This window comes from Etheostoma spectabile, chromosome 5, assembly GCF_008692095.1.
Source record: "Etheostoma spectabile isolate EspeVRDwgs_2016 chromosome 5, UIUC_Espe_1.0, whole genome shotgun sequence".
Classification (NCBI taxonomy): domain Eukaryota; kingdom Metazoa; phylum Chordata; class Actinopteri; order Perciformes; family Percidae; genus Etheostoma; species Etheostoma spectabile.
This window is the reverse complement of record NC_045737.1, coordinates 17,714,690-17,723,978: the sequence shown is the minus strand read 5'-3', so window position 1 is coordinate 17,723,978 and position 9,289 is coordinate 17,714,690. Positions and strand designations below refer to the sequence as shown.

The 9,289-nt window shown below is 41.6% G+C and overlaps 1 long non-coding RNA gene across 1 annotated transcript in view; it reads left to right on the top strand.

The window, feature by feature from the left end:
* Positions 1 to 523: 523 nt before the first annotated feature.
* Positions 524 to 9,289, top strand: part of LOC116689809 (uncharacterized) — an 8,926-nt gene continuing 160 nt past the window's right edge. Inside the window, exons 1-2 of the long non-coding RNA XR_004332104.1 lie at positions 524 to 535; positions 2,789 to 2,790. This is a non-coding gene — a long non-coding RNA (uncharacterized LOC116689809). The remainder of the gene's footprint in view (positions 536 to 2,788; positions 2,791 to 9,289) is intronic.

Sequence of the window (9,289 nt, the reverse complement as noted above, 5' to 3'; positions counted from 1 at the left end):
ACGAAAAGCTCCGCCGGAGGTGTGAGTTGAAAGTCCGTCGGACAGGGGCCTCCTCCAGACGTTCCCAGTTCACCCGCACTACCCGTTTAGGCTTACCATGTCTGTACAGAGTCTTCCCCCACCCCCTGACCCACCTCACCACCAGATGGTGATCAGTTGACAGTTCTGCCCCTCTCTTCAGCCGAGTGTCCAAAACATACGGCCTCAGATCAGATGAAACGATTATAAAATCGATCATTGACCTTTGGCCTAGGGTGCTCTGGTACCAAGTACACTTATGAGCATCCCTATGTTCGAACATGGTGTTTGTGATGGACAATCCATAACTAGCACAGAAGTCCAACAACAGACAACCACTCTGGTTCAGATCAGGGAGGCCATTCCTCCCAATCACGCCTCTCCAAGTATCTCCATCATTGCCCACGTGTGCAGAACTATGGAGTCCCCTACTGGAGCCCCATACAGGACTCCATTCAAGGTCTCCAAGAAGGCCGAATAATCCAAACTCTTGTTTGGTGCTTACGCACAAACAACAGTCAGAGTTTTCCCCCCCATCACCCGCAGGCGTAGGGAGGCGACCCTCTCGTCCACCGGGGTAAACTCCAACGCAGCGGCACTCAGCCGGGGGCTTGTGAGTATCCCCACACACGCCTGGCGCACCATGGGCAACTCCGGAGTAGGACAGAGTCCAACCCCTTCTGTAGGTGACATGCTGTGGGTAATCTACTCTCCCTGGATGGGGGCATTGAGCTAAAGATTTCCCTCCCTGAGTAAAGTATCAAACTATAGTTAAAAGGTAGGGTTAGGGCTAGGTGCAATTTGATATGAAAGACTGAACCAAGTTTGTCATTGTGACGGGCCTCTGGCCTGTTTGGCTGTTCCCCTTTTGGGGAGTACCTGGCCCCAATACACTCTGTCACTATAGAAGCTGCCCCTTTAGTCATCTCAGAGAGCTCTCTTCTTGTGCTTTAGTCGGGTCCTTTATCGTTTCCCCCAACATCACCCCCACCATATCCCACACCATATCCCACATATCCAGTCACTCACACTCTTGTCATGACTCAGAAAAAAAATGTTCAAAAACTGCTACAGCACTGTAGAGTTGTGGGAAAAGAGCCCTGCTTGAACAGTATATTGATCATCTTTCTCCAAAATGTTGACACACTGTGTAACTCCACAGAGCGGGTTCACCTGCTCTGCACCACACCAAATCACCGGAGACTCTTCATGTTTACTGGCCCTCGGCAACATAACAATGAGACAAAAAAAACAGCTACATTTGAGAAAATGACGCAGATGTGGTGAATGTTTACGAATATCCTGAGAATTTATTTTAAATGAAGTACAATGGCTTAATTTCCCTTCACTCATAGCCTGAAAAATTGACACATCTAGCCCCTTAGATTTTCTTCTCTGTGCTGTTGCAGATGAAAGCAGGGCAGGAATCATGCAGCTTTAACATTCTCACTTGCAAATTCCGGGATGACAGGGTTCCTCCGCCAGCTTCAATTATGAATGACAGCCTTTTATCTCCTGCCTGCTAATTAGGTGAGATGATGCTATATGCTCACACCACATTCTCTTCTCTTTTTTTGGTTCTCTTAGATACCTGAATCCAGCCTATTCTAGTGAAACAGATAAGTATGGAGGAAAATGGCTCAGGAAGTATTATCTTGGAGTTCAAAAGAGGAAGGTTTTTTATAATTATGTATGTAATTACAATGTTTTCATTCTGTTGTTATTACACACACACACACGCCTGAATTACACACACATGCTCAGCACCTATCTATACATGCACTAACCCAACTCCCTACTGACTGAGCTACTGCCACCCCTTATAGTCATTCATGGGGAGAAACCACGAAAAGAAAAGTAACTTCACTGCATATCAGGTACACTATCAAAGATGGAGTGAAAATTGTTAACTGCAGCTCCTATGGAAAATTGCCAGTTGCTGGAACATCTAAGGGAGAGTTGATAGCAGCATTTCATTTGGGATTTATGGTGACTATATTAAAATGGAACAATGCTCAACTTCCCTTGAAGTGTGTGGAACTGGTATCCACAACTTTAACAAGCCAATTTTTAGAGTTATATGGAAGCAAAACATTTAAATACATGTCAAAAGGGCCACTCAGAGGGATTAGGTCACAGTTGAGATATAGGGAAAGGATCTGAGGTCAATCCGACTGGATCCAATTAGCTGCCCCTGACAGGAGGCCATGACAAGCCTGACGCTGCAGCGACATCTCGTTCTCTGAGCCTGGGTCTTTCCTTGCAGAGTGATAGAGGGATAACTTGGGGAATAATAGAAGAACAAACAAGTCACGACTCCAGGAGAACACCCATACTCATTAGAAGAGAATCTCTGCCTCTCCTCTCCCTTTCCTGTGCTTGCCAGCCCCCTCCTCCCTCACTCAGCTTCCCCTCCCCCTCATCTGAGCCTGTGCTCTTTAGATTGGATGAGATGAGAGGAATATTCTTTTTTCTGAGCTCTTGGACACTGACAGTATTTTTTTCCACTTTGCACAATATAAAGTGAGCAGTATTGACAGCACTTTTGATAGCATTCAATTAATGCTTTTTAAAAAAAAATCTACCTGAGGTTATCCTTTTTCCTGTTTTATAGAGACCTGCTAGGCTCTGTAGTTATGTAGTAGATTCAATTCCATGACGTTTTTGTGCTTTTTTATAAAGTGATGTCAATTATTCATTCTTAAACTTTAAAACAATGTCTATTTGATGTGGGTTATTAAAAAGGAAAACAATGTGAATGTTGAATAAGTGGTATCACTGTTGGCAACAAGCTCAGCAGATTACAAGATGTCCATTCCTTACAGGATTTCGCTGCCTTTTTTTTGGATCGTTGTTGCCCAAAATGCTTGATTTTGCGGTTTTTTTGTAAAAGTTGCAATGTCTTTTGTATTTTTGTTGCAATGAAGTTGCAAGAGAAAGTGGAAATTGCAATTGGTTTACTTTTTCAAAATAAAAGGAAATTTGAATTGGGGGAGACTAAAACTACTGGTCTGAGTTTTCCTAGTAACCTTACCAAAAAGGGTCAGGATGCTGCAAATGTTGGTATAATATGAAAATGGCTGGTGGATTTAAGACGAAAATAATAATTTATTGAATGAATCAAATTTGAACATACTGTATGTGTTTAGTTAATTTCCTATCCTGGCCTGGGACGCACATTGTTACGATTTGATAAAGTACTTATTGGACTTTAACTTATCATTGCACTTATAATAACAAGCAGAGTTGTCCTCAATTTAAGTCATTGTGTAGGCTACGTCTCATCTCCAAATTTTACCTTGGGTGGACTGTAAATTCCTTTTCCACAGGGCGTGTCTGCGTTGCATCCCGGAGGCGCAACAGCCCCCACGAGCAATCGCTGCCATTCACTTCAATGTTTAATGCTCTCCGCTTAAGCTACGTGCCATGGTCTATTTTCACGCGAGCAGCGGGGCTTCTGGGCCGCTGAGCAGGAAGTGAAACAGGAGAGCATCCAGTCAATTTACCCAAATACCAATAAATATAAAAACGGGGCGAGTGAGTGGACAGTGGATTCTGGAAACAAGCTAACCTCCACATGAGAAATATTATTCTACACTCATGCATATTAAGCAGTTGCTAAATGAAGTGTTGTTTGCCCAAAAACTGCACATAGTAATCTGTGCCTCCCTTAACACCTAAATAGTTAATTTCCAAAGCATAATCTAAACCTATTTTAGAAAGGGAAGGTGATCAAAATGCAATCTTTCAATCTAAAAGGACAGGTTTATCATGGAGTGGAAAAAAAAAGACGAAAACTTTTCCACAGACAAAAGTAATTACTGAGACAGAACACTGCTCCCAGGGACTAAACTCTTTCTATTCGTCAAGACAGTAAACAAGTGATGGAAACGGGTCTAAGGGGATCAGTAGTCCTTTGAAGTGTCCTCTCTTTGTTTAACATAAGCACAGTAGCTTGTCTATTCCCCTCCACAGCCGTGGTAAGAAGCAGCAGCTAAGACAGGAAGCTGTGTGGCCTTGGCACCCCATTTCAGCGACCCTGGACAGCAGCCTTTAATCAGGAAGCACTGGGCAATGAACTAATAATATTCAGGTCCCTGAACAAGTGCCTTCTAGGCCGACTCCCGCACAGCTGTGTGTGCCTCTCAACCATCACCAGCTGGGCTGAACAGGCCATCGAGCTAAGGTTATACAAAGGGCATGAGAAGATCCACAAAGACTGAGGTTTAGACTTTTTTGTGAAAGGGATTAAGAACATGTCCTCTATAATAAACAACTATTGAATTCTTAATATAAAATTCATTGTGTAACTAGAAGGGTACTCAAAGAGCACAGACCTCCACCAAAGTCATGCCCTATCTCACAATGGTAATGCAGTGCACATTTTCCCAGGTGGGAAGTCATTTTTCCAATTATTCCAACACCACACAAATGCAGCACAAACACCCTATATTGCAATATTAACGAAAGTGAATAATAATTTGTAAATTGGCATGAATACTTGAAATAAAAATGAACGTTTGAATTACCGTGAACACCAGTAACGCGTCTTTGTGTCTCTGCAGAGCAGAGACTGAGACAGCTCATTCGAATTACACTATTTTCATCTTGTTTTATTTGACTTTTGCCTGGGTATTATTGCACCGCCCTTTGATTGTTTTTGATTGATTTGGCATTTATTGTAATTTTTTATGTTTGCTTTTCGTTTCGATCATTTTGGAGGACTATTCATGTGAGGATATATTGTTAATTTGTTCTTGCAGTAGTGGCTACACCTTCTGCAGCACACAGAGTTATGGAGTAGCAAGTGGTTTTAATCGCGGATGTAACCTTGAAGGAACACGCCACTGTTTATTGAAATAGGGCTTATCACGGTCTTCCCTAGCTGTAGATAGATGGGCCAATGCATTTTTTGTCTCACTGTATGCATTATTTTGGTCCGGTACAACACGCCGCCACTGGTTAGCTTAGTGTAGCGAATGAAATCCTATGTTGCCGGTTAGCATGTTGTGAGTAAAAGTGAGCAAAAAACAACAAAAAACAACAACAAATTAATTACTTCTTGTGACCTGCATATTCACAACAAGTACACATAGCAATACAGATTAAGACTGGCCAATTTCCTAGGCAGATTTTGACTTGGGACTATATCAGGTGGAAGCACAGCTATAGCACTGCTACATGGGCTTAAAGATCACACAGCACCTTAAACACACCACACCACTTCTGTCAACATAACTAACGTGAATAGCTGACTATTTTTCCTACAATAGACAGTGATTGGCAATGAATGTGTCAGATTTGGTGAGAGATGACTTCTCAGAAAGTCAAAATCCAGAAGCATACTTCTACAAACCAGAGTTTTCAAAAGAGGAGCTGCATGCTTTGGAAATAGAACGAGAGGAGGAGGAAGTTGCGAACAGCCCGAGGACGTGGGGCATCCTCCAGTCCTCAACTTATTTTTCGGTGTGATAAAGTCAACTTGGAAAAATGCAGAATGGACTCGATAAACCGCTGTCCACAGAGTAAGTAACTACTGTAAACATGACGCATGGTTATTTTACGGGCTAGATTGACCAATATTAGACCTGTACTCACACAGAGTTATTGTGTGATATTTCGGTGCCATGTAGCAGCACTTCGGCTGTGCTTCCACCCAATATAGGCCCAAATCAATACCTAGGAAATTGTCTAGTCTTAATCTGCATTGCTATTTGTATTTGTCGTGAATACGAAGGCCTCAAGAAGTAATTAGGTTGTTGTTTTTTTTGGGCTCACTTTCACTCACAACATGCTAACCAGCAACATAGGATTCCATTTACAAAAAACAGTTCATGCACTGAGACAAAAAATGTGTTGGCCCACCCATCTACAGCTAGGGGAGACCGTGATAAGCCCTTTTTCAACAAACTGTGACATATTCCTTTAAGAGTGCCGAGACTTTATTTTATTTTGTTTATTTTATTTATTTGTCTCGTGTGAACTTTTAGGCCAATTGCCTAATGTGCAACACCAGCCCCCTCCCCCCCGTTTTGATTAATTAGTTCTCACAAGGTCTTCGGCTTCAAGCAAATAGTCTCAGATGAAAAGTACTCAGGGTCACAAGAACGTAGGTAAGAACAAAGTTGCCCTAATATCTTTTTTTACAAGCTAAAAACAACACCATATTGTGCAATGTAACACACAAATCTCTGAACATATTTTTTATGAAGATAAAAGAGATAACTTTATACATTATTTAGCCAACCTCATTATGGATTTCCAGAAGCCATGAAGCATATTGAGAATTCAACTGATGACTTTTCATCACATTGTGAAACTTACTAGCCTACAGCAAAAACTGACTTCCTAAAAGTTGTGCATTACATGTCAGCGTCGTTGCATGTCATTAACTTGGGCCTACTCACAACTGGCTGCAAACTCTGTGGATTAATTGTCCGTTCCTGCCACCTGGGAATATCAGGGACCGCCCCCGTGATTACGTTGTTTTTCCAACGGCCAGCGTTCACCTGGTCAGGATGCATGTTCTTCTTTTCTGTTACGTTGGTGTTTAGCATAACAACATGTTGCATTACTGCCACTAACTGTTGAGCGTAGCCTAGAGCATTAGGTGTGCGAAAACATAGAGGCCACAATAACAAAGGACCTCCCAAAGCTCTTCAATTATGCATTAATTTCCTCACTTCACTTTGTACATGCGATCAAAACATAGGCCTACTTGACTTGAATAGGTTTACTTGTTACTGGCAATAGCACACAACTTCTATAACTAATTTAAGTTATGCTCCGTTGAAACCAATGAACAACTACAGCCTAAATTGATAGCACATTGTGGACATTGGCAAAATATATTAAATGCATGCATGCATTTTCTATATTTAGGAAAGGTTTCCAACCATTAAACACATTTGAACGCTCGTCGGCCGTGTTTCTGTTCATCAATTGTCAACAACGCATCACCAACTGGAATACTCTGTTAGCAAAATCGAGCCCCAGTTTCCCACCACCGATTGGTGGTTTAAGTTGTGAATTGAAACAAAACTACTTGGTTAGGTGTAGCAGAAGAGCATGGTTTCTTCAATACGTTGTAAGATGTAACAAAGCAAAGTACAGGATAAAACTACATACCCTTCCCTAGTTTTCTATTGGCCCAGACACTTGTATGTATGACAAACGTACATATTTACATCACTATAATAAGGAAGTACTGGGATAGATTTCACAGACCCAGATAGCACAGACCCAGGATTTAATATTACTGAGGAAATAAGCCCTCCTCTATGCTGTTAAGTTTCAGTCAATAGTACCACTTCCACAGACATATACCCCAAATCATAAGATATGAAACTACACATGAATCTTTACCTGAAACCAATTCAGCTGCCGTAATTACACATTTAATAAAATAAACTCTAGAGTAACAGCCAGAAGCTGTGATACTTAACATAAAATGACCGAAGGGAAAGCACTGATAATCTGAAGTGAGTTGTAACCCGCTTAGCTACCACTAACAGCAGAGCTTCTCCCCATAACAAGGTTGGCGCTTGTTATGCTAATTGCAACGTGTATATACATATATATATATATATATATATATATATATATACACACACAAGTGAGAAACCAAGACCGGAAGTCAAAACTGAGTTTGTCTGTGTAAAGAAGATTTAAATCTTCAGTTAGATTTGAGGTGGTGGTTGTGGGGCGGTGGCGGGGGTCTTTGCTGATGGACATAATTTTCTGTGCGTTGACGGCGAGGATTGCCAAGCCTTCAGAGGAGAAGGAGATTGGAACAGTGTTCTCATCATCCCTGAGCCACTGGGTCATGGTTTAAACACTAATCCTGAAGGATGAACGAGGTAGAAACATCCACCACAGCATGCTCCAAAGATTGCGCTCCTTCTGTCTGATCGCATGATCATAAAATAAGTACCCGTGGTAGGGAAAAGGACAACTGCAGCTGTCAGGCACTTTCTCTCTGCCAGTGGGGGACCAAACAGTTTATCCAACTGCTCTGACAAATATGTGACAGGGGTTCTAGGTGAACATTGGTTAAAGCTTGCGCAGTCGGGGCATGGCTCGGTCTGACATTAAGTTGTGGACCAAAACAGATTTCCTCCACAATGTTCCATCACAGCAATCAATAACAAATGTGTAGACTAACCATGGGCATTTGCGTGACATTCACTAGCGGTGGTCCTGTACAACACTTAGAAATAAAACCCAACAGATGTTGTTGTCAATGGGAATTGAAAAGGTATTACAGCAAAGGCTACCTCCGGCTCTGCCTGCCTGGAGGCATCACTGCCAGTTTAATGATTGTTTAGCTGTCACAGAGATAATTCATTGCAATTAGAGTGTAGTTGTGAAACATTTATAGGCTTGCCAGCCTGTCATGCTGGGCAGTTCAAACATGTACAGTGCTGCTTTGATTAAAACAAGTGCATCCTGTTGTCGAATGAACACATCTTCTGTATTGGAGCTGCCATTATTACTGGAGTTACACTTAATGGTTCAATTACAGGAAGAACCGCTTTCTTTGTGTTTAATTGCCAAGAAATCAATTACAGTCTATTTTCTCCACACTAAGAAAGAGATCCTTGATACAAATGTGGCCAATATGGGATTCAGTTACTGGAGTATTAAGAAGACAATCGCCATAAAACCTCAAAACATGATGCACCCTTGAAAGAAATCAACCAGTTTATATAAACCTTACTGAGGCAATTAAAGAGGCAAATCAGGGAGCAAAACAAATTCTATATCTTCTTCTTGAAATGAGTAAGTGAGTAACCTGTTAAATGCCTAATTTAGTCTACAATCGTCTTGAATTTTAAGATGTGAAACGAAGAACATAATCTTAGATGATGGAAAAGTGGACAGAGTCGTGCCACATCAAAACAGCTATTGTAATCCAAAAGTCATTGTTAAAAGGGACAAGTGTTTGTCCTTGTATTTTGGTCTTAATGTATACAGTACAAAATGAGAGTATATGACTGGAATTGGTTTCTTTCTCTGCTGCTGCTTACAGAAAAAGAGCAGTAAGATCACACAGCTGTGAGCACATCGCAGATGCATTGTGGGTGATATTCCCAGCTCTGACATACCATGTACCTGCGAGCTGAGGCAATACCAAAAGGTGACATGAAAACCTGCAGACTATTAATTGGTCAGAGAGAATAGTCACTAATCACTGCGTCATCTTTGCTAGCAACAGACGGGGGTGTCCTGAACATTCCTTCCATTTTTAAATAGTTTAACCTGCAGCATT